The 25021-nt window shown below is 37.0% G+C and overlaps 1 protein-coding gene across 6 annotated transcripts in view; it reads left to right on the top strand.

Annotated features, from left to right (window-relative positions):
• Nucleotides 1–25021, top strand: part of LOC135087591 (guanine nucleotide exchange factor DBS-like) — a 104939-nt gene that overhangs the window by 44121 nt on the left and 35797 nt on the right. The window lies entirely within an intron of this gene.

The raw sequence follows: 25021 nt of genomic DNA, 5'->3' as shown, positions 1-25021 counted from the left end.
ATCAATACAGCTCATAGCAATAAATACGTTTAACATATTGTACCTTCATAACAAAACTGTAATAAATATGCCGAGCACTCACGTAAACCAGTAGCTGTAACCTTTCACTATGATAACAGCGATATAATCATGCCTTACTTACTTGGATAAATCTACGCATTTGCGAGTGCGTGTAATGTCACCTGCGCGGCTACTTTCATGGACGCTAGTGCTGTATCATGTAAGAGTCGATAAGAAACTAAAATCGATAAGTAAACACAGCGTCCCCTCTGTATATGTTAAATAAATAGGTATTGTAAAATAAATAGGTACTTGTCTGGGAAACGAACAGGAAGAAATAACATTTTCCGGTACATTATTAATAATAACACCTATAAATGAATAATGAATCGATAAAGTTAATAATTTTGAACAATTTAACTTTATCGAGTGCGACATAACGCGTGCGCATAAGCCTTACTCTACCTACTATGCTCTACCTAACTACATCCAACATGGAGTACCCAATCTAATTGAATAAGATTATTTTTTTCGCAATCACTACTCTGGAAAAATCATAATTGAAATTATGTATTATGAAAAGACAATAATATTTTTACTAGTTATACATAGATGTGGGATTAATTAGTGTAGATACCTAGTTTTCTCTATTGGGCGAATAGAAGCATAGAAATTGGGAGGTAAAATCTCATTTTAATGACTTTTATAAAAAAAAAGTTGTGTATTAAAATAAACACCCGTTTCCATTCCATTGTAATTTTATCTAATGAGACGATGTACAAAATGTCGCAAAAACAGCTGCACTAGAAAGCGCGAGAGGTCGCGGCGCGCGCGCACCACAAAGCGTGCCTATAGCTTTCATGGCGCACGCGAGACATTACTATACCTACTACGTGAACGTACAGCATGCTTTCTATCGCGATAAAGGGCAGGCTGGCAAGGATAAAACACATTAGTATGCATGTGTTTGTAGTTATCAATATAATAGCTGGAGAAAATAGAGAGCGAAAAATGAATTTATTTTTATTATGACTCTCGCAATCGCAACATTATGTAGTAAACTTGGTTTGGCGTGTATGTTAGGTAAGCATGCAAATCAAAAGTTGTATGTTTCATTTCCTCTTCCTTAGCTCTTAACATGAGGTGGATGAGGTCAGGGTCAGGCTCCGTATTCGAAGTTTGTGTCTCCAACTTTGCCTTAACAATTTTCCGTTTTCTTCGATCGTGGATTGTAACATACGTTGTTGCCATTGATATGGCTGAATTAATTAGACCGACAGCGTACCTACTCTGAAGCACGAAACCTAAATTCGACCCTAATCTCTACAATCTTAAGTTTAATTACTAACCTATTTTCTATCTTAATCCATCCAACTTATCATGTCTGCCCACCACATTCCAACAACTAATTTAAAGGACCAAACGACTTTATTTATTTTATCACCGCCGACTTCCAAACATAATGTGTAAACATTTTATTAGGAAGAATCTTCACAATCGGCCCATAGTGGTGTGTCCCGAAATAAGTTTCTTCCCGGAACAGATGCTAACAAAAATATTTATTTCGTTCGTCGGAATGCCCGAAGTCCCGAACAGTGGCCGAAAACGTCCAATATAAACTCATAACAAGACAAGAAGTCTTTATTTGGAACGCGACGATGACCTTATTCCTTGTATGCTCTGTATAAAATTTCTATCGTCGTATGATATTTCATACTTATAAGCTTGCGAACTTCCTCTTTGAAATATCTAATTAGAGGCGAGAGCAAACAAGAATTTGGCACACTGTGAAACTCTACACTTTGTGGGTTTATGAAACACTGGCGGACGCCCACAATCTTAGCCTAAATTAGCCTGCCTGATAGATGAAAGGTTCTTGAGTGAAGAACTGTCATAAAAATACTTATAAAAGTACTTAAATACTTAGTTAGATACTATTACCGTTATTAAGCTTCATCAAAATCCGATTTAAGGTTTTTGCACGAAGAGGTGATCCATCAAGATATGTCATGACAAATCATTTCTTTGGAAATTTTGGCAAACCTATAATCTCGAAGAAATTACCAGTAAAGAATACACAACAAAAAGCTTTAAAGTCTACGTATCATACATTGTTAGCAGTCTAAAAGATTTTAACAAAACTTAAACAATCATGCAGTTATAATATCAATCACTGCCTTGCAATTGGAGTTACTTACTTACAAAAAAAAAAAAAAAAAACCAATCCGCTAAATATGAAAACATATTATTATGTGTAGAGTGTATTGTACTTAGTATGTAAGTATATCTAGCTATAGAATACAGACTACTTCATCTTGGAATCTTGGGTGGCTTATGAAATAAAGTGTTCATCAAGATTACGCAATGGATATTAGTCAACTAAAAAGATATCATTAACATCTTAATGTTAATCGTCAATTTGTTCTTTATTCATGAACATCTTTTATAATTACTATCTAATCATCAGATGTGAAGATATAATTATTAATAATTATGGGAGAATACGTCTGGTTATGATTGTTAATTACAACATCTGATATTTTTTATGAAGCAGCAAAACTATTAATTGATCAAATCAGCTAAGACCCATCTGCGCCATAATTATTGAATCCTCATTTTCTTTCAATTAATTAGGTAAGTATTATTATCACTGAAAGAAAAACAGTTTAACTGCATAAACATAGCTTGCAAAATATGTCTTCATCAATAAAAGTAAGGGAATTAAAACATTTTAGAAATAAATACATTTGCAAAAACTTTCTGAAGTCTTCTGACTTAAAAGAATATGATTTAGAATAGGTAACTCGCAATAACATTTTCACAATTTCACATGATTGTTTTGATAACAATGATATCATCAAGTTCCAGTAACAACAAGAACAACAAACACTTTGATTAACATATGATTAGTATGTCGATCATCGATCATAATCGATATCATGTTTATGGTGTTCATCGCGGGTGAAAGTGCTTGGCGTAACCATGGGGTGCTGGTGCAATATCCGTGACAAATACATGAGCAGACTGTTGTGATATGATACCACGAAATAATAATATGTAACGGTTACAGTAGTCTCAGTAAGATATAGTTGTCATTTAGGTTTCAATGCGGTTAGAATTATAAGCAAAGCGGCCGCTCGCGACTACGTGCGCCCACGAAATTCAACCCCTTAGGGGTTGAATTTTGCAAAATCCCGTCTTAGTGAGCACCTACGTTCTAAAAGGAACCCCCATGCTAAATTTGAGACTCCTAGCAATTGTAGTTTCTGAGATTTCGTGATGAGTGAATCAGTCAGTGACCTTTCGCTTTTATGTAGATAGATAGATTAGCTATTAACATAAGAAAACTGTTTGTCTGAAAGAATGAACAATGTTTCCAGACAGACGGTCATGAAAGGAAGGCACATAATGGAGTTCTGCTAAGTTAGGAAAACGGAGAGAACCGTTTCTCCTAACTTCCGAAAAAGGTAGCCTTCGTCAGGATGTAATCTATTCCTTTTAAAGTTTCAACTTTTTGGACATAAAAAAATCTAGCAAATAGAGAATTACTTTCAGTTTTAATATTAAAGTAATAGGTACACAGATTCGAAGGTATTTAAGTATTCTGTTAACTCTGGATTATTCTGATAATAGTTAGATAAAGTGTTAATATTTTGGTTAAATAATCTAGCCCCCTCTTGAAAGGCGACAAACATAATACTTAATATGTAGGTAGGTATTATGCGCTTGTTAGATAACCTACTGTACCAATATGTTATATCTTTCATTGTAAACCATGAACCATAGTAAACTTGAAATAATACATTATTACGTATAGCAAAATACCTGTTCTTTTAGGTTTCCTGGGCATGCGTATCATTGGTTTCGCAAACCGAGGTGGAAATTGTAATTTGTTGGATGCGGATATCCACTGACTATAAAAAGTAACGTTTGTTGGTCTGTATAAATTAATACATTCGTCAAACTAAGCATAATGTCAATCAATTAGCATTCTGATTTCTACGGAATGTAATACTGTTTTATATGTTAAGTAATATTGTCTGAAATCTCGGTTCTATATTTTATTGATAGCATAAATTCATAAAATATCACTATATCTTTCAATCGAGATATACACACATGCTTAAAAACAAAGAAGTACATAATAAATCGGAATACGTCTTACTGTAATTCGCTCATGGTCAAATATATTATGAAACTACGAGTAAGTAAGTATGCATTATTAATTTGTAGTTTTTAAATCGCAGTTATGTAGAGATGGATTTTATTTCGTGTATGTAACGATTGATTTATTTTGATATATTGATCGGTCATTAGCACATTCAAAACATGTCTCGTAATATTTGACCCATCATCAAACAATTTATTGGACGATTATCATAATGCAATTATTTCAAAATCACACAAAGTCGTCTCTATTTCTCGTATGCGATATCCATAAACGGCTTTCGCTTGCAACATCCATCAATGCGCGTAAAGGGACAAACGAAGAAGCATAGAAGTGTATTCTTCTACTAATATGTTGAAGACAAAACTGGAATGCTTATGTGGCGTTCGGAAATTTCGTATTCCCGAACGCATCACAACTCTAATCTGTCAGTTGGACTTTGACAGATAAGCCTTGGCGCCTTTTCGTCACTTCCTGCGGCTTCCAACCAACTCTCTTGGTCGTAACTTGTTTAAGGACTTGGATTGTAAATTTATGCTCACTGGTGCAGTGTATTTTGTGTAACACAAGTTGTAACAACATCGCCCGTGTATTATCGTTGTTTGGAGTGCAGTCACTTCGCACTGTCGTTGCGAATAAACAGACATTGTTAAATCTAACCGGAGTTTGATTCGGCTCGGGGAACGCCGTCATCAACCCCAAACTGGTGACCCCGACGTGATTGGAACGTGACCTTCCATCACCACCATCTTCGGCATCAGCCTCCGCCATCCTCACCATCTCCGCCACTCCGTCATCAGCTCCCAGTCTTCAACAAGCCAGCATCCAGCCTTCAGGGACCATCGCAGATCGCAACCGACCTTCCTGGTTCCTCGGCAGCAAGCAACCGTCACTTCACTGGTCACGGGTTCAGCTCTGGCCCAGCTCCACGCCCGACCATCGAAGACGCCTCCGCTCACTATCCCGACTCACCGTGGATAGAGCACCGCAACCTGCTCGTCTCGACTCACCGCAGACTTGAGCACACTGGCACTTGTAAGCTCATCACGCACAGACTGCTGAGCTCATCCTGACGTCATCCACCTCCGGTTCTTCCGGGGGGAGTGGTGTGGCGACGCCACTACAAACTAGTGACCAACAGATGGCGCTGTCACTACTTCACTATGGCACACTCCGCCGCTCATACAAACCTGCATCGCGGTGACGGAGTTTTATATCCTGCCAAGTATATATAGGCAAACCAAGATGGTGTAAATTGGACCTTGGTCCCCGAGCATAACACCCGCTCGGAAGGAAGGATTGCCATCAATGGGCACGCTCTTGTATAGCTTGTCAACGCAGCAAAATAACAAGGCATAATTCCACTCCACTAGGGACTTTCGACCAACCATCCGGCCGCTTCGCACACGTCCACATCGACATCATTGGCCCGCTTCCGTCATGCAGAGAATACCGCTACTGTTTAACAGCAATCGACAGGGTTTCTCGGTGGCCTGAAGTCTGGCCTATGCATTCAATCACGGCCGAAGAAGTAGCCGAGACCTTTACCCAAGGTTGGATATCTCGTTTCGGCGTTCCTTCAGTTATTACAACAGATCAGGGGACACAATTTGAATCCGACCTGTTCCGTCGCCTAATGGAAAACTTCGCCACCAAACGCATTAGAACCACATCTTATCACCCCAGTGCTAATGGCATGATAGAGCGGGTCCATCGTCAATTAAAAGCGGCACTCATGTGCCACGACAGTTCATGGGTTTTATCCCTGCCTTTCGTCATGCTTGGTATGCGCACAGCTTTCAAAGAAGACCTCAAAGCTACAGCAGCGGAAATGCTGTACGGAGAAAATTTACGGTTGCCGGGAGAAATGCTTGCCCCAATTACTAGCATTAACGCATCCGAAAACTCAGATTTCATCACAAAATTGCGCAGGCAAATGGCTAATGCAAGACCAATCCCAGCTTCACGTCACAGCGTCCCTTCCACCTTTATATTCAAGGAGCTTAGCTCGGCATCTCATGTTTTTCTGCGTGACGACGCGGTCCGTCGTCCTCTTCAACCTCCATATAATGGCCCATACCCCATCTTAGAACGCTCTAGTGACGGAAAAACCATTTTAATAGACATAAAAGGCAGAAAAGCCACCGTCAGCATAGATCGGGTCAAGCCGGCTTTTGTCGATCATACAATTACAAACCATCAAGATCCTATTGACCCAAATTCGACGACATCAACCACCCCAATACTGTCTACGCCTACAGCTGAACAGCCACAGCTTTCACCATCCGCTGAAGAACCACAGTCTGCTATTGGCTCTGAAAATGCTACCAACATTAGAAAACAACCGTATACCACCCGCGCTGGTAGACATGTTAAATTTAAGGATCAAAACGAATACCTGTATTTTACTTAAATTATCCTTCTCCGTGGGGGGGTGGTGTGGCGTTCGGAAATTTCGTATTCCCGAACGCATCACAACTCTAATCTGTCAGTTGGACTTTGACAGATAAGCCTTGGCGCCTTTTCGTCACTTCCTGCGGCTTCCAACCAACTCTCTTGGTCGTAACTTGTTTAAGGACTTGGATTGTAAATTTATGCTCACTGGTGCAGTGTATTTTGTGTAACACAAGTTGTAACAACATCGCCCGTGTATTATCGTTGTTTGGAGTGCAGTCACTTCGCACTGTCGTTGCGAATAAACAGACATTGTTAAATCTAACCGGAGTTTGATTCGGCTCGGGGAACGCCGTCATCAACCCCAAACTTATTACAATGTTCCAGTGGAGTACTCTGTCAAAAGCTTTAAGCTGAAGGCTTAAAGCTCAACATTACTAAAACTAATATGAAATAGGTATATCTAGATAGTAGTTATTCAGATTTACTGGAATTGTACAACTTGATGAGCTTTTTGGAGATAGCTAATAAAAGCTACAGAAGATATGTAATTATTTAAGCATTTAACTAGTATAATTCTACACATAGATATTCACAAATGACGATTTAAAATATTTTTATCATTATGTTAAAATATTTGCACGTTAATTGCACTTCTGTGCTTCCTCCATTCACCGGCGCAGAAGCAATCGGGTCCTATTAAATTGGATGAGCGCGAGCATCCAGCCATTTGGAAAGTTCGCGACCTTATTTAGCTCTTTAGCTGCGCCGGCGCCGCTTCGTTTGTTTGCTTGTCTGTGGACAGCTGTTTGTGACATTTTGTTGACAGCCAAGAGGTCCTACTCCGCAAAGGATTTCGAAACAACTTGTTCTATTCGTCACGTCGAGCCTGTATACATCAGACGAACAGAATTAAGAAAATAATTCATTACTATGTACTCGTACTCGTATTAAACAATGCCTGAAATTGGTCTAAATATGACATTTCAACCAGTTAGTCCAGTTACAGACATGACTCTATCTATCTAGTTTTTAACGTTATTTCAGAAAACGAGTCTCATAGTTTAATAATGATATTACAAATTGGCTTTAAAGTGGAACTATCGGTACTTTACCTTGACATATTCGTCGTCTTTGAGAAACTTGCAGTGAGTGAAACTGTAGTTTTATGGCTCGTGACCTATCGTTCTCTACATACTGAAACAATTTGGTCACTATCACAAGCTGTAAAGCTACTTTGTGCTTGTTTAGTGCTGAATTACATAACGTCAAAGAAATAAATAAAAGCAATTAAAAGCTCCCAATGGTAGGCATATACCCATTTGAAGAGTGTTTATGTTTTGTTGCTCAGAGTCTAATCGTTAAACTCTGTTTACGTTTCGCCAGCTGAGCCTGGAAGCAGTATCAAAAGTTTAATTAAAACACTTACGTAAGCCTAATTTGTTTATGAAATAAATGTTTTCGGCTTCTTGCCAATTTTTTTTTATTTAATAAATATCGGAGCTAAAAATAATGAGATGCTCACTCAGCTTTGATGTGGTCTGACTCAAACCGTTTGAACCATGGTTCATGTGGACCCAATGCTGATTAGAATAATTAGTAAGGTGATAGTATCAAATAATGAGTTTCTTGTTATTGCTGTCGGGTGGTAGCGCAATTAACACAAAATTAAACACGCGCTTTCTGTCTTAAACCTGTTAATTTTATGCATTCGCTCAAACGCAAATCAGACAAATGTATGCAGCGATGGGGTTTCATCAGTCATTGTAAATTAGTCTGCGGTAACAGCAACAAATTATGCGCAAGCACACGTAACATTTACTTGTAGGAGCTTCGACTTCCTGCTCCTTGGAATGCACCAAGGCAATCGGGTGACAGGAGTCTTTAAGAATAGCAATATAGGCTTTTACCGATAAACTTATCACCTACTCAAAATAATGTAGAGATCTTATATCAATGAAAGAAAGTTCACAATTGAATGGTTAATGCTTCAGTAGTCCCTGCCGTATTCGCTAGAATGGTCATGCACTCAAAACACTATTTCAATAATGCGTGGGAGGTAAAACATTTTAGATAACAGTGCTCAAAATACACAGTTGATTCATGTAAAATTGAAGTTTACTAACTAAATTATGTGAATAATTTATGTAAAAACAGAATTTAGTATAATGTTGCGGTAATAACTATTATAGAACATGTTTTAGACAGCTATGTTTAGCTTTATCCTTGTTTTAAATTAAGGTTATCATTAGGATACGGGTGTTAATAACTTCAAATATTCTAACAAATTTTCTAAAATGTAGAGACAGCGCTTCGCGCAAGCATCGATACTATATTCTGATTGACTCACCTTACTTTAGATCATGAAAGATACAGTCAGCATCAAATCGTTCGTGACACCCAAAAGAGCCAAAAAGTTGACAACACACCTTATTTCAATTTGGACAAAGATGTGTGGCGATCTTTTTGGCTACTTTGGAACTATTTGACGCTGACTATACCTAAAGGTAAGTTTAATGACTCGTTCTTTGTAATCACGCACCTTCACTATCCATAATGCGCCTCCTTTTTCACCGTTTTCGTTTTACTGTCGAGAACGAGGAGAATCTCCATTCTTTAATGGAGTTTTTATTAAATTATAATGGAACTTTTATGAACACTTGTACTGGTTTAATACGAGCCTGCTAACGCGGAACTTGCGATGGTATTTGTTGGTCCTTGTGTCCAGTGTGTTAAGGTCTCAAATTGCTGAAGGATGTGCACATATAAGGCTTCCTTTCGCTATAAAAACACTACGTCCTGGTTTTACAGGACTCGTAATTGGATATGAATTCCTTCAAAGACCCGATGGAAGTATAGTTAATACCATACAGGCTTTGTTCGAAGTATCAGCCTATACCGGCCTGAATAGCAAATGGTAACATTCCAATTCCAAGGTGAACAGTGTGGAGTTATCTACAATCTTTGCAGATAGCAAAAACTACTTATGTCATATCCAACAATAAGCTGGCTTTGTATAAAACTCATTAAACTCTTTAGAAGTACCAATGTCGATTGTATGAATTTTTAACCGAGTTCAAAACAGGAGGATCTCAATTCGACTGTATACGTATATTTTTTACAAAACCTATTTACCACCTTCTGACATTGTAAAACATGACTCTACCCACATTTTTAATCAAGCTTTAATCATAATTTTATCTACCGTACTCATGCAACATAATAGGTACAGCATTGTGTTCCATAGAATAGTTGACAATATGCCCATGCGCATCCTGCCAATGGTTTTCGTTCCACTCGACGTAGTCTTACTCAATGGTTTACCTCAGGGACTTATCGTAGGTATATACTCATGATTGTGGTATTGTTCCTGTTTGTATTTGTTATCATACCTACAATAATTATGTAAGAATATCTTTTAATCTATTCTTCATTACTGAAACTTAGATTAAAGCTAATAATAAATCACTTCGTTCACTTCAAAAAGTTCATCACAATTAGTTCTGCGGTTTAGGCGCGAAAACGTTATATTAACAGTTATTTTCGTTCTTACCTTAATGTATTATTAGAATACAATGTAGAAAATAAAATGTTCCCAATCTAACATACAAGCAGTAAATCTTGATTCTTGTTACAGTTCATATTTTCCGTGCGGTTTAAAAAAACAGTTAAATATTTTACATTCGGCTTCAAGCGATTACGCAACCTACAAAGGAAACGGCTTATGAATATATTTGGTAGACCGCTTATCTACTTATCTTAGTAGATTAGTAAGAGCAAGTATAATTAGGATGTCGGCTGCACCTGCATCCTCCAAAGCACCAGAGCGTAACGACATTGTCGTTGTTTTTGCTTGGCCCCGTTGCCTGCGCTTTGTTCACGAGTCCCGTATCGACATTATTCCCTTTTATAATGTGGGAAAGTATCGGTTCTCATGTAACAACACTAACAACTGTAAAATTTTCCCCCAAGATCGCACATTTTGTTACAATACACTCTGGGAAGTTATTTTACTTGAAGCATATGTTTTTATTTACCAAAACAGAACTAAATAACTGTAATGTATGCTCGTACATTAATCGAAGGAAGTGTAATAAACATTAATCATTTTTATTACGATTTTCCTTATTACAGACTTATCTTTTAATATTAACTGATTTATTTCAAGAACAAAAGAATGTATCAACTAGAGAAAGGCAGGTAAAATATAAAGTCTATTTCTTCATTTGCGTTCTGGTGTATCCATATAAGCGTTTTAAAATCACCAAAGTCATCAGCGAAATATCCAAGTACACGGCACCTAAAATGTTGTTCGCCTACACATCACCTTGTAAGTTAAGATCAGTGTTCGAAACACGTAAATGTTTGTCTTAGAAATTGTAGGGTACTTTGATATTATAACACTTTTGACACTCAGAATTTGAAAAAATCTTTATTACTATTACAAAACATACAAATCAAAGTTAGAAACAAGCTTTATATTATTTTCTGCTGCAAAAAACAGATAACTTAAAAGTTGGCGTCGGTGCAGACATTAAAAGTTAAGGTCTTTCTCGTAGCGTAGCTTTCATTTACCTTAAAGGTTGCTCTGACAAAGCAAATCAATCCTCCTACGTATAATCGTAGGCGGTGCCTGTTGAATACTTCCTAATTAGTAATCGATCCTTATTCATGCACAATCGCCAAAGGATATTTCCTACTTTCTAAAAAATTACACATTCAGATATTTCAAATGCAGGTGGTGTTTGTCAAATTGTTAGGATTTGGTTAACTGCCTTATCTAAATCTTATTCAATATCTTAACAAAAACTATTTTGTCTGATCGCTTAATACCTATTATATTATATCCAGATGGACTTGGCTGAAAAAAAAAACTGAAAACTAAAAAATGAGTATTGAAATTGTGGTCAAATGATCCTAAACATTTGTTTTAAAGTAAGTTAAGCGAAGCCTTAAGTTATAACAACCATTCCAAAAATGTTTATTCATTCAATCCCACTCGACGAAATAGGAACACTAGTCGAACTATCGAATCTGTGCATGAGTATTACTTCTGAAATCGTTAATAATCGCTCAGGTCGTATCAATCAATCGGCGAGCAAGTTCAATGCTGAGTATTGCCTTAAACGATGATTTGCAATTTTGCTGTGTTAAGTGATTTCGCTGATCATCGCATCGCATTGGACAAAGGATGACGGTAGAGTTTACCAGTCGAGTTCAAAGCTTGGTCAAGAGCGTATTAATCGGCAGTGAACTTTGTTGTGCACCGTAAAATTGTATACGGTTTCTTTTCCTTATTTTGCACAGCACTTATGATATTGCCTTTTTACGTAGGTACTCGTAGCTACCTACATTTTTAAGAAGTGTGATAGATACGTGAAAAAACATTGAGAAACTAAAATAATAATTATTATTATTGCACTGTTGCAAGCGACGCAAGTTGCCGAAATATCGGAGGCTCGTAAATAAGGTAGCAATCCCGTCAATAATTATTCTGTTAGTGACCATGAAAGTTTAAAACAATATATTGAGAAACTAATGTATTTTCTTAACCACAAAGGTCATATACCTCAATGGCCACTTAAGAATTTATTCCATCTTGAATCTTCGAAATCTCCGAACCGTGCCGCCTCGTTTGCGGACTCCAAATTTGGAAGGTGGTCGGGAGCCTACGCCGCATAAATATGGGCAATACGGCTGCCGGCGCTGGCGCAACCGAACAAGCCAAATTGACACGACTTTAGGGCTACGTTGCACAGGTTGTTTTACAAGAATAATATGCAACTTATTGAATGCATTTCGTCATAATATACTTATTTAAAAAATCACTTCCCGATTGCATACGCTGGCACCCGATGATTTATTCAGACCAAACAAAACGTTGTTGGATAACTCAACCAGATCATTGAGTAATAAACAGGTCCTGACTCTCACATTTCAAAGACTTCTTCTTTAGGATTCAAATTAAAATCCTGTGACAGTTGGTGAAAGGACATTGTCAGAAACCGCCTAAAAAACCGCCCAAAAACATTAACCCATCATAATTATTTTCTATTTTTTTTAATACATTAAGCACCCTTTCATTCTAATGGACACTTAAGCATTGAAAAATTAAATAAATAAGTCTTTTAACGTTTATTCTATAATACTATTACAACTTCCGGACGTTTTGGTGCGTGGCATGGTCTAAAACCTATCAAGTTCCATAATTTTTGCCGATAAAATCTGTACGAGGCATTACCGTACTTTATTGCTGGGAGTTCATGTATAGTGATGTTCCTGCGGCCATCATAGACAATAAAATATCGATTTTGAAAATAAAATAAATCGATTAAACTGCTTTGAAGACTAGATTTGCGTTAAAAGCTAAAAAGATATTGACACTATTACAAGAAGCTATCTAAAGTGTCCAACTGGTCGAAGGTCGTAAATAAAATAAAAATAATTAGGACCATAAACTGATATTCATGGTATCATAACTGTAAAAGTGTCAGAATCCGATGTTGAATCCAATGCCAGTTGAAGTGTGAGAAACATATATCAACCTAGTATAGTTGCCAGTCTCTCATAATCTATGCCAATGAGGGTTTTCGCGATTGAAAAATCCGCCAGATGGCAATACGTAGACGTGAGGTCCAAATGCTGCATGATTGGTTATTTTTGACATGACATTGACAGATATCCACCAATCATGCAGCATTTGGACCTCGCGTCTACGTATTGCCATCTCGCGGATTTTTCAATCGCGAAAACCCTCATTCATAGCACATGTATAATAATAGACCAAATGAACTTTTATAGATTGTGAAAGAGAAGATAAAGATTTTATTATTTTATCAAAATCTTGCCACGAGGTAGTTTTTCAGTAGAAACCAGGATTGGATAATCGCTACAGGCAAGTATCAGAACATTTTATAAATATTTTTAATCGATTATATCCTTGTGAATCGTTTTAATAAATTGTCATTTTACTTTTTCAATTAAAACTTTTTCAATCCCTAGTCTTGTCAAACTGTCATAATGTCAACAAATTATAAATGTCACGTCAGTTGACTCAATTTCAGTCTTCTGTGCGTTTATTGTATTTTTATTTCAATGAAATAGTGCTAAAGGGTTAGTACTAAAAGTGAAAGCCTTTTTTCAGAAAGAAAACCAATGTGGTGCCCTTATTATTCATACTGTTTGAAAGTTACAAGTCATTGATACAGAGTTGCCGACATTATAACTCCGTAGTGATACCATACCAAAGAAGAAGTTTTCCTAAACACTTGTGTTATTTTTATATGTGATCAAATAAAAAGGATTAATTCTACTGCTCAAATGGAATAACTTATCCCAAGAGACCGAATATAAAAAAAAACCTCTCCATAGAAATTATCACCATCACGAGGATGTGAATTTTTTTGAGAATTTGATATTGGTCCTGTAAGAAAAGTAGTTGTATTTCAGTAGTAGAATCAACCCTTCTTGTTTCATCAGCAAGAGTAACTATAAAAACGCCCTGTAGGTAGGTATTATTAAGCTGAAGAGTTTGTTTAGTGTCAAAGACTGTCACACAGTGTAACATAAATTGGCATATTATGATAATGAACATAAAAACTTAAATAAATATTTATATTAATATTTTTTATATGTCTTCTATTTATTTATTTTGCCATAGCTTCACAGTGACAGCTGAAACAGCAATACTGTTGTAAAACTAAACTTGGAACAAACTGTTACAAATATTTTACAAATTAAAATAAAACCGCATGTTGCTTTACTTTCTCGTATAGGTAGGTAATAAATGTAATTAATGGCTAGATTATTAATGTTACTTTGTTACCCTCAATAGTGAGGAGATCTTATAAAATGGTAACCCTGATTTTCATTGTCATTCAAGTGCTCTTTCTTCGCATAGGCTTCTGTGATTTGGCCAAGGGCCACACACATTGCGATAACATTATGCGACATTGATTTGACAGCAGCGGAGTGAAGTCTTGCGACTATGCAAAATGATACCCTGTAATCGTAGCGCATATGGACATAGACGGGGCGGGGCACATAGCTCGTAGAGCTGATGGCCGCTGGGGCAGGAAAGTTCTTGAGTGGCGACCACGAGCCGAAAGACGTAGCGTGGGCAGGCCTCCCTCTAGGTGGACCGACGATCTGGTGAAGGTCGCGGGAGGTGCCTGTATGCGAGCGGTGCAGGATCAGTCTTCGTGGAAATCCTTGGGGGAGGCCTTTGTCCAGCAGTGGACGTCTTTTCGGCTGAAACGAACGAACGAACGATACGTATTACCACTATTTACCAGACATTACTATTTATTGCATACTCGCCGGATTACACGTAGGAGCACGCGCGTTACAGATTCGGCCTTGCATTATTATAAGATCTTGTTCCGCCCTTTTACGAACTTCCTCCGTGAGGATATCCCCGCCGAATTCTATGATGAACCTATCAAAAGTCATATTCTGCAATGTCAACCCACCACAAGGTGGACCGACGACCTGATAAAGGTAGCGGGAAGGCGCTGGATGCAGGCCGCTACCAACCGTGCGATGTGGAAGTCATTGGGGGAGGCCTATGTTCAGTAGTGGACGTCCTGTGGCTGAAATGATGATGATGATGATGAAATGAATGAAAATGACAAATCTTCGAACGTGTATAATACCGTGCCAAAGTAATCATATAATTTTGGCACCTTAATAACTATTGCCGTTTTTGTTGTAAAGATCATGCAGCGCTACTTGCGGATATTATTGGAAAGAAAACTATGTGGGCTCTAGATCTGAAGCCGCTTTAACGAACACGAAGTGCTCATACAATGCGGCGTATTTTCTTCCAGTCTTTAGTCAGGACTTTAGTCGAATTAAAACCCCGGTTGAACGTGATATAGCCGCACTAGAATACGATGCTTTTTGCATAATCGCAAGACTTCGTTCCAGTGTCGACCGAATGTTATCACGATGTATGTGGCCCAGGGGTTACCGTAGCCGCTAAGGTTTGAAACTTCTTGCTTAAAATATTGTAGTCTTTGGCATAGACTACGACGGTAGTCATGGAGATAGGAGTTTGTTATCTCGTGTCAGATGTAAATGGTGAAAAGAAAACTCATGATTCGTGTTATTTTTATGCAATATGTAGGTATTTTATAAAAGTGGAACCCCGAGTGATCTCCAAAACCCATTCTATTATTATATACGATTCGGCTTCGATATCTATAATACAATAGGAGTTTATTTCATGTGTCAGATGACAAGGGTGGAAACAACCTACGATTCATGTTGTTTATTTACGTGCAATATGTGGGCATATTATAAAAGTGGAATGCCGAGTTGTATTTCTAAAACTTGTTCTATTATTTTATACTATTTGGCTGCGACTCGGCGTGACGACAATACAAAACATTTTTCGCGAATCGGTGTTCATACATTCACACAATACATTAGACGCCATGTTGTCATAAACGACATATTATAAAATCGGTGTGATTTAATATTCTTAATCATTAATTTTATGGCAAGTGTCCATCAGGAATCATTGTTCTTACACACAGAATCGTATTATTTCGCTTTCGGGTAGTAATATGTCAAAATTGTTGGTTCTTAGGCGAACAATGTATGGAGAACGAACATTGTCCTTTCAGCGAAAGTTGTTTCTTTCTTCTGAATTCATAATAAACGGCGTTGCAATTTCGGTTCAGTCAAGAGAAAAAACAAATCACGTACCCGCAGTGACCCCGAAACGGGCGTCTGGTCGGCGCACGCGCACGCGCCTCGCTTTGTGGCAAATTTTATTGAATAATTTAACGCCGAATCACGGAATTGCCCTACTCTGGTAGGTTTCTCTACATTACTTTTTATAATTGAAATTAAATCATCATCAGACCATAAATGCTGTCACCGAAATCTTAAAAGAGGCCGCCTCTTACCCGGTTCTAAACAAAATTTTCCTCAAAACTCTCGTACTGAGTATTAAGGTCCTTGGGGTCTACTCAATAAAGCGGATTCAATGAAAGTCTATCAATCTTTATCACTTGTGCCAGTCCCCCGGGGTGTTTTGAATAAGACGAATAAAGAAAAAAATATTTTTATCCAAATGTTGTTTTCCAGAGTGAAGTTGTTACCTATTTACTTAGTGAAATAAACTTCTAAAGCTCAATATTTAGGTAGATTACTTAACTCTATCCATGTTATCCAAGGCTGTTCAGATAGTTATCTCTCATAGGTATTCCTAAACAAGTTAAAAATTCTTTAATCGTACATCGCCTTGCAACGGTAGAACGACAAAAACCACGTCCACACATGAGTGACGACATTCTAACCTAAATTCAAGCGCATAGCAAATGCGCGGTTTTCTTGCTAATGCTATTAGATCGTAAAACGGAAAAGCTGCTATCTCAAGAACCATTCGCCAAAGAAATAGGCGGAATTGTGATGATTGTGTGTTTTAAAAATCACGTGTTACCCTTGACTGGAAGCCTTAGAAAAACTAAAACTTCGCTCTATGTTTTGTCACAACAAATACGCATACTTTATACATCTATAGACCTTCGAAATACTCTTGGCAAAGTGGTCATGCAAGGTGACACAAAGTGTACAAATAATAGAAATATCTTAATTCATAATCATCTTATTTTGCCATAAATGCGATGCTGCGATTTGAATCTGAAAACAGATAATAGTTTTGAACTTTACAAATTCTCAGACATATTTTGATAACATTGTTAATATCTATGCCAACTTTGTTAGAACTTACTCAACTCTTTTGTTAATAACATCTCGGTTACGGTTTATTGCATTGGTATTATAATTCGCATTTGCACCGTGGGAATGAAGTGAAATAGTTTAGTTGTTATTCAAATCATATGCTCTTTCGTCACATTTGAAATAATTTCTTCATGTTTTGCAAATTTTATAATTTCACAGAGCAACATCAACATCGTCTCTACATTCTAAATTCGGTGTCTTCTACATTGCACTTTTTCTATCCTAAACGTCTACCGTTTAATGGTTTTCCCAGATTTTCCCATGACAAAGTTAACAAATTGCCTATTGTTAAATACATTTCAGATTTTCTACAACACTTGCCTACACAGTGTTGCCAGTCGGGTCTTGTCAGAAATTACCAGAAATATAAAAAAATGTAACCTTTTTGAATAAAAAGTAACCTTCATACGGGGGGGGGGGGGGGTGCGGAGCGATTGTGTAAAGGTTGTTCATGGATAGAAAATGAATACAATTGATCATCAATCGTTTACCTAAATTCAAAATTTTGACCATTCCATGAAGACCGAAAAGTGACCGGTCGTATAAAACCGTTTCATGGATTTGCGTTTTATTATCGAAAAACATTCGCTAAAACTCATTTTCTTTAACAAATAATAAATGAAATTCATGTTTAAATGTAGTTTATGACATAATTTTTAAATTGTCACTATTAACATTTTTTACTGAATAACCTGTAAAAGTTATTTCTACAATTTCTGAAAAATCACCTAAAAGTAACCTTTTCATTAGTGTAACCTAAAAGTAACCAATGCAGTTCAAAAGTAACCTAAAAGGTTACAAAAGTAACCTTCTGGCAACACTGTGCCTACATTAAATCATTCTCATTATTTATAAACACTCATTTAGAAAGTCATCGGTAGAATAACGGTAAGCACATTAAATAACAGATAAACATATCGTTGCATCTATCGTATACATAGCGTATGTGAAACGGCAAAGAATGCTTGTTTGTTTATATTACATGTTTGTCAACACACTCGTCAGTACTCGTCATGTCTAATTGAAGAATTATTTACTATGTTCGTCCGTCAGTCGCCGGCGCATCATTCAGTGTCTGTGATGTGATTGAAGTGATTCGTGAAAATCAAGTTGTTCAGTGAATTTGTAACTTAAACTGAAACATTTCAACAATGAGTTTTCGTTTCATCAATTTTTTGCCCAAATACAAACTGCTACGTCTGTTTTATATGTATGTTTCATACAAAAGATTTAAACGAGTCAGATCTATTTACTTGATTAACACATCCTGCACATCTTATATCTTTTTGTTGTTTCCTCCCGCAATTCGAAATGTTGGTAGTCTCGTCTGAGGGTCGTGTTACTCGTAATAGAGGATTTCCTAGTGCGAGGTGAACGCAGCGTCGCCGCAGCGTGCGCGCGGCCTGTAGTCCACCCGATGAGCCGTAGCGCGGCGGTCCTGCCGCCACGCCACGCGAGATCTCCGCGCAATTTATGATCGCCTGGTCCCTCCAGTGCTAATCCAGTGCCGCACTTTTTGTCAATCAACTTTTTACGTGACCACGTTTTATTAAAAAAATTCGTGATCGAAACTTATTGGTGTCAGTGACTCTTGTTGTTCGTAGCCTCTGGTGATGTTAATTGTTTGTGCACAAAATTGAGACGTTTTAATTAAGCGGCTCGAGGATCAGGAGCTCGTCCTGATGAAGCGGTCTACGTGGGTGGACGTGGAAACGGGCGGCCGCCTCGGCTGCAACGGGGAGATCTTTTGGAGCGAATGTGCCGAGTGCGATTGCTCTTACTGCAACCCAAACTACGTTTGCGTCTGTAGTGACAAGGTACAATAAACATATTCATACGCCGTTTTGCATGCCTGTTAAATAAACAAAGCAACGGTATTCACACTCATTTGGAAAACAAATAATTGCACGGTAAATATTCAAACCACTTAAAGAAATGTCTGAATATAAAGCATGCAGAAAGAATTCGAATTTCAGCGTGTAGTTAGTGATAAGGCGTTTCAAATGATGCTATCTTTGTTAGTGAATAAATATTTGTTGGAGATCGTTATACTTTGTATGACGTTAGAGAAAAATGTTTCATGAAAACAAACATTTGATTTAGCGGGTCACCTTTAGTGATGCGGATGGTCATTTCTCTTGACTTTAAGCTGGCTAGGTCACATTGAGTCGATAATAGTATAGAAATTGTTTTGCAATGGATATTGCGTCCCACTTTCTTCATGCAAATCGATAAATAATTCGAAAAAACCATCTAAAGCACATCACCGTCGCATTAAGCGATGAGACATTGATTGTCGCGTACAATATCATGGGAGACATAGAGCCCCACTATGTGTGTCTACAGCATCCGCTATGGTAGAGTTTACCTTGGAATAGATACTAGATCATCTAGATTCTAGATTATATAACATTCGTGATGGGTCATGGTTCATGTTCCAATTTTTTTTTGTACGTAGGTACTCGTATACATTGCACAATCTGAATATTCGCTCAATATAAAACGATTTTTTCAATAGCTCGTATAAATCAAATAAATCGCCTTAATTTGCAATTCCACTGCGTTTCATTACCATTCAGAAGGTTCAACGCATCACCTTGAAATTCAATTTTGTGTTTCGTCAATACTCTGGCGATGACCAAACACCAAACAAGTCTTGCCTTAAGCGTTTTATGATGGCACCGAGCGAGATCTTCATTTTGTAAAATGGGCTGTAGCCCACATGATGTATTGAAGAGGTATCTCCAAGATTTTCCATCAACGACGCTTTTGAAGTAAAGATAAAGGCGCGTAGAACAAAAAGGCGTCTCATCTTACGTGTAGACGGGACGCCACAATGTCACCTCACAATGAGTGAGGAAAGTGAAACTTTTTTAGGGTTCCGTACCCACTGGGTAAAAACGGGACCCAAAAACTACACTGTCGGGCTGATACCAATCCGTATCACATGAAAATTTCAACTGTCGGCTATCAGCTACTGGACAGTTAAATTGTTCACAGATAATGTTACCTACTTTGGTTGCAATGCCGCTATAACAACAAATACTAAAAAAACAGAATTAAAAAAAATAAGTAGAGCTCTCATACAACAAACGTGATCTTTTGCCGTTTTTCGTAAATTCAGGAATGAACTACATATTTACACACACATTTGTACGGAACCCTCGACGTGCGAGTCCGACTCGCACTTGGCCGGCTTTTTTCTCCTCCAACCTTTAGAAAAGAGCATTTCTAACCGTACGCCTGAGAAAAGCTCCACCATAATGTGTATTGATCAGCTCTTTGTTTTGTTGGGAACACTCCGACATAGCACTAAAGTACTTGAAGCAACGACATGGTAGACCATAGTGCTAGACTATAGTAGGTACTTGAAGCACTCCTTCGTGCAATAAAATGTTCTGTATATTCTTTAACAGTCGCTTTTACAAAGTTTAAAGATACGAGTATCTAAAGTAGGTAAAAGCGAGTAGAGAAACAACCGTCGTGAAAAATAGCTACTACAATCTTAAAATCAAATAGGATACAATCTGTAGATTTAAGACACCTAACAATTAAATCGCATAAAGATAGCCTAAACGGTCAAAGCTAATCTCCGATATTTAATTGACTGTACAAATCTGGATCAAGATAATAAATATCTATGTTAATGTTTTAGATAAGTTATCATAATATCTGTTCAGCGAAAATAATCGAGCCATCAGAGATTACTAAGCCACAATATTCGATTCTATCAGTGCCATAACGCTGCCCTGTATTTGAGAATATTAATTATTCAAATTGTGTAATATATTAAAATTCTTGTACGGCTTGCATTTCGGAGATTTGTTTATTGCATTACCTAACTAACCGAATCCATAATGATACTCTGGTCTACTAGAGGTATGTCGCAACCCCTGCGACCTGACACGGAAAGTCACATCTTGCATTCATTAACTTAAATACATGAACTCAAAATAAAATAACACTAATACTTGCGGTTTTAAAATTCTACGTGATGCAAAGAACCATCTCCATCAGCTGCATCTTGCAAAACCCTGAAGTAAATAGAAACTAAAAATAATGATTGTATACGTTCTTCTGAGGATACTTTGGCAATGGTCAAAACCAGTGAAATTTCTACAATTACCAAAATCTAATTTTTAATCACTTTGGTACATAATACCACTATCCTCTACTAGACTAGCAGATACTTATAATACCTACCTATATAGGTATTACTTAGATGTAAAGAATAACTAGACAGGTCCACCGCTATGCCATAAACACAATTATTTCTGAATATCAAACAGCAACATTATCAGAATTTATGCATATCAAAATAGCAATTTAAAGCACGTATTTGGATTTAATGGCGTTCAGTAGGCGGTGATGCTGTCGGCCATATTTTTGTAATGTGTAATTTATTTTTAGCGTCATTATAACATAATTCATCTCCATTTAAATTCTTGGTCAATTAGGCGGCTTGAGGCTGTCAAAGCGTAAATATTTCAACACAAGGAATATAATTTTAGGTCTGTATGAAATACGAGTAATATCCCTTCGCCTCTGTGAAATATTTATAGATCTACCTCAAAGCAAACGATCTGTCTAAGAACGAACTGATGAAAACTGGTAACCAAAGCGCTAAATCGTTTGTTAAATAGCCCCAAAAATATATATTTTGGCAATAAACACTTTTCTCATTTACATCAAAATTAGATCGAAGATCATATCACATAACATCAGGTGTACCTAATTGTGGTCAAACGCAGACTCGGTCGGTCAAAACAAAAGGAACTGATAATAGTAAAAGTTCCAGAAGCTTAGGTAGTACCTTACCTACCACAACAATAGAATTCTATAAAGCTTTCGATACATCCAATAGAAATTCAGTTATGGAGGCCAATGACCACATTGAGCTTTTAATGCTTCCCATAAAGAACGGACTTCTCACGTTCATCCATATGTGCATGTCTAAAGGTTTAATGAAATCAAAGATATATTGTTTCATTTTATTAGTTATAACAACAAAAGTACCATTGTTTTATCAGTTGTACGTTGTACTAAATTCTTAAAAACGTTATGATAAAAAATTTATGAAATGATTTTAATTTTTATTTGTCTCAGTGCTCTTGTCCACCACACTTATCTCGTTTATTGGGAACATGTCCCAATAAGTCACAGAAGGAAACGAGTTTTGTTTATGAAATTCTTTTATCGATTTTCAAGTTTCACTTTCGAATTCAACTAGAAATAAACTTGAATTTAAAATTTGAATCTATTGATATAATTTAGACATAACAGCCTAGCACGTCAGACATAACACGTTGACCTTGGAATCGCTCTTATCACACGTGAATTAAGAGCGTCTTTGCAATGTAACAATGTAAAACAATAGTCGTCGAAAGTGGACAGTTCAAATGTCAAAATAGTAAACCTGGAACCGAAAATTTTAGTTTAACTCAAAACTGCACATCAAAACTTTAGAAACTGCAGGCGACATCTGAGTTTGCATTTATTTCATCAGTCTCACCGCGTCGTTATGTTGTGACTTGTGACATTTGCCATTCTAAACTCAGATAAACTAGAGTAACGTCTAAAATTACTACGTTCGCTCGTAATGAAACTCCATAATCATCGTCCAGTACTTGTTTGCCAGGTTCAGTGGCGACTGCAGTTAGGACACTTGCAATCTGTAATTGCAGCTGTACTAGGACTAATGATCTGTTATGCTAATTATTACCTTTGCGGCACTTTTCTTTACTGTCTCTTATTAGCATCTCAAGCTAGCTATAAATTAACTTACTTGTAACTTTTACTTTTCCATTCGATTTCTTAACTTTTAAGATTTTTGTCGTAGTTATTGTTTATGAAAAAATTTCCAATCCTGTTTTATCTTAAGTAGGTAATATCCTTACAGACAACATCGTGATTAACTACCCACGCTCGCAATCTGAGTTAGGTCATTCTTTAATCAAGAGCAATAGTAGTACATCTTCCTCTCATATTTAAGGATAACGAGTTTACCACCACCACGTTTGAAATATTAGAATTTTTTACAGTTATACATATATTTTTAGTTTAGAATCATTAATAATGTCCACATTTACATTACTTTGCTTGGATACTCTTGTGTTCTCAAAATTCTAAAGAATTTCCAGCGTTGATGTAGGTAATTCTTGTTCTAATTCCTCAGAGAGAGATCAAAACAGCCACAATAGAAAGCTCAAGTATGTGGTCTCACTAAACTTTCCGCGTGGATATCAAACGGGTAACTAGTTACAACATAAACCACGTGCGTTATGGGGTTCGCTTTAATATTGCACACACTTTCGACAAAAATATTAAAACTTAACTAAGCAATTAAGCTTTTAACTTTAGTGTGGTCAAATACCTGCCTTGTTATGCATAAAAAAAAAGTTTAGTTGCATTCAATTCTTCAGAAGCTAGAAAGTCTGCCACTAACGCTTCAGTTACAATCTACACTACACATCAAACGTAAATCACGCCCGTATTCACAAACGATGTTTGATTAAGTGAAGCAGCAAATCGAACGCACAGCGTTGAATAGAGTCTGTGATTGGGTCGTGTGTCACCCTGTGCGTCCACGCGTACTGTGAGACCTCATAGTAATGTTTGTGAATACGGGCGTCAGTCTCAAACTATGGCCTTCATTTCTATAAACTTCGACAAATTATCAAAGCTATGACATGACAAGTCGCCACCACTTCTTTTTGTAGTAGTTACCTACCTAAATTCGTAATATCAAAGGTTTTCTTTTCACACAAAAGGTTGCATTGCGGTGTAACAAATCCGCCCGAATGTGTATCAGACGTATCGTCGACCATAAACCACTTGTTCCGGTGTTTCGTGCCGGGGGTCGCCAAAACGGTACGTCGTTTTCCGATTTCTAATGGCCACATTACCATATGGCGGGCCTTTCACGCTCTCGCGTGGTTATTGGGTAACACGCGAATCTGGTATCGTTTAGCTATTTAGTTTATAAACTCATGGTTAAACTTAAAATCTTGGAAAATAGGCTGACAATATTGACAGTTTCTTACATTGCTTCTTCTCAGCACTCCCCCATATTTATGTCCCGAAGTAATGGTAGGGTCTCACAGAAATTGTTTTATGAGTTTTAACAACAGCGTGTACTAGATATTTGAGTTTATCCTAGTCAATCACCAATTTAACCATTACTCTACTCTCCTATGTTGTCTAATAAATAAATAGTTGAACCATTTTAATTAAGGATTACAAATTAAAGAAGGATTACTAACTCATCCTCCTCTGATGCAATTTAATAATATTATAGAACAATAGAGCGCTTTTTCACAGTCTTGTTTCTAGGCATATTGGAATTGATGAACCCTTGTTTAGTTTTAAAATACTGTGGGATTTTGAGGCAGTATCTAATCAATCTTGCCGTAGCTAATTTTCAAAGCATTAAACCTTATCGTTTAGGCTCAAGTATTGCTTAAGTTATTTATTGATGTGAGATTATGATAATAAATAACCACTGTAGAGCATTCTAGAATCTTAACTAGAATATTATTTATTTCCTGAATTTCGGTTTTAGATAAAATGGTTTACCATATTTTTCTTATCAGTATGTTGTATGAACTGTTTATATTAATTAAAATTATATTCTGTAGGACGCATTAATACAATACCTTGACATATTATGATTCCTCATCACAATAAATATAGTTTAAGGATAATAAC

This window comes from Ostrinia nubilalis, chromosome 1 (genome assembly GCF_963855985.1).
Source record: "Ostrinia nubilalis chromosome 1, ilOstNubi1.1, whole genome shotgun sequence".
NCBI classification, from domain to species: Eukaryota; Metazoa; Arthropoda; class Insecta; order Lepidoptera; family Crambidae; genus Ostrinia; species Ostrinia nubilalis.
Note: the sequence above shows the minus strand (reverse complement) of the source record. Positions and strands in the feature narration are given on the sequence as shown.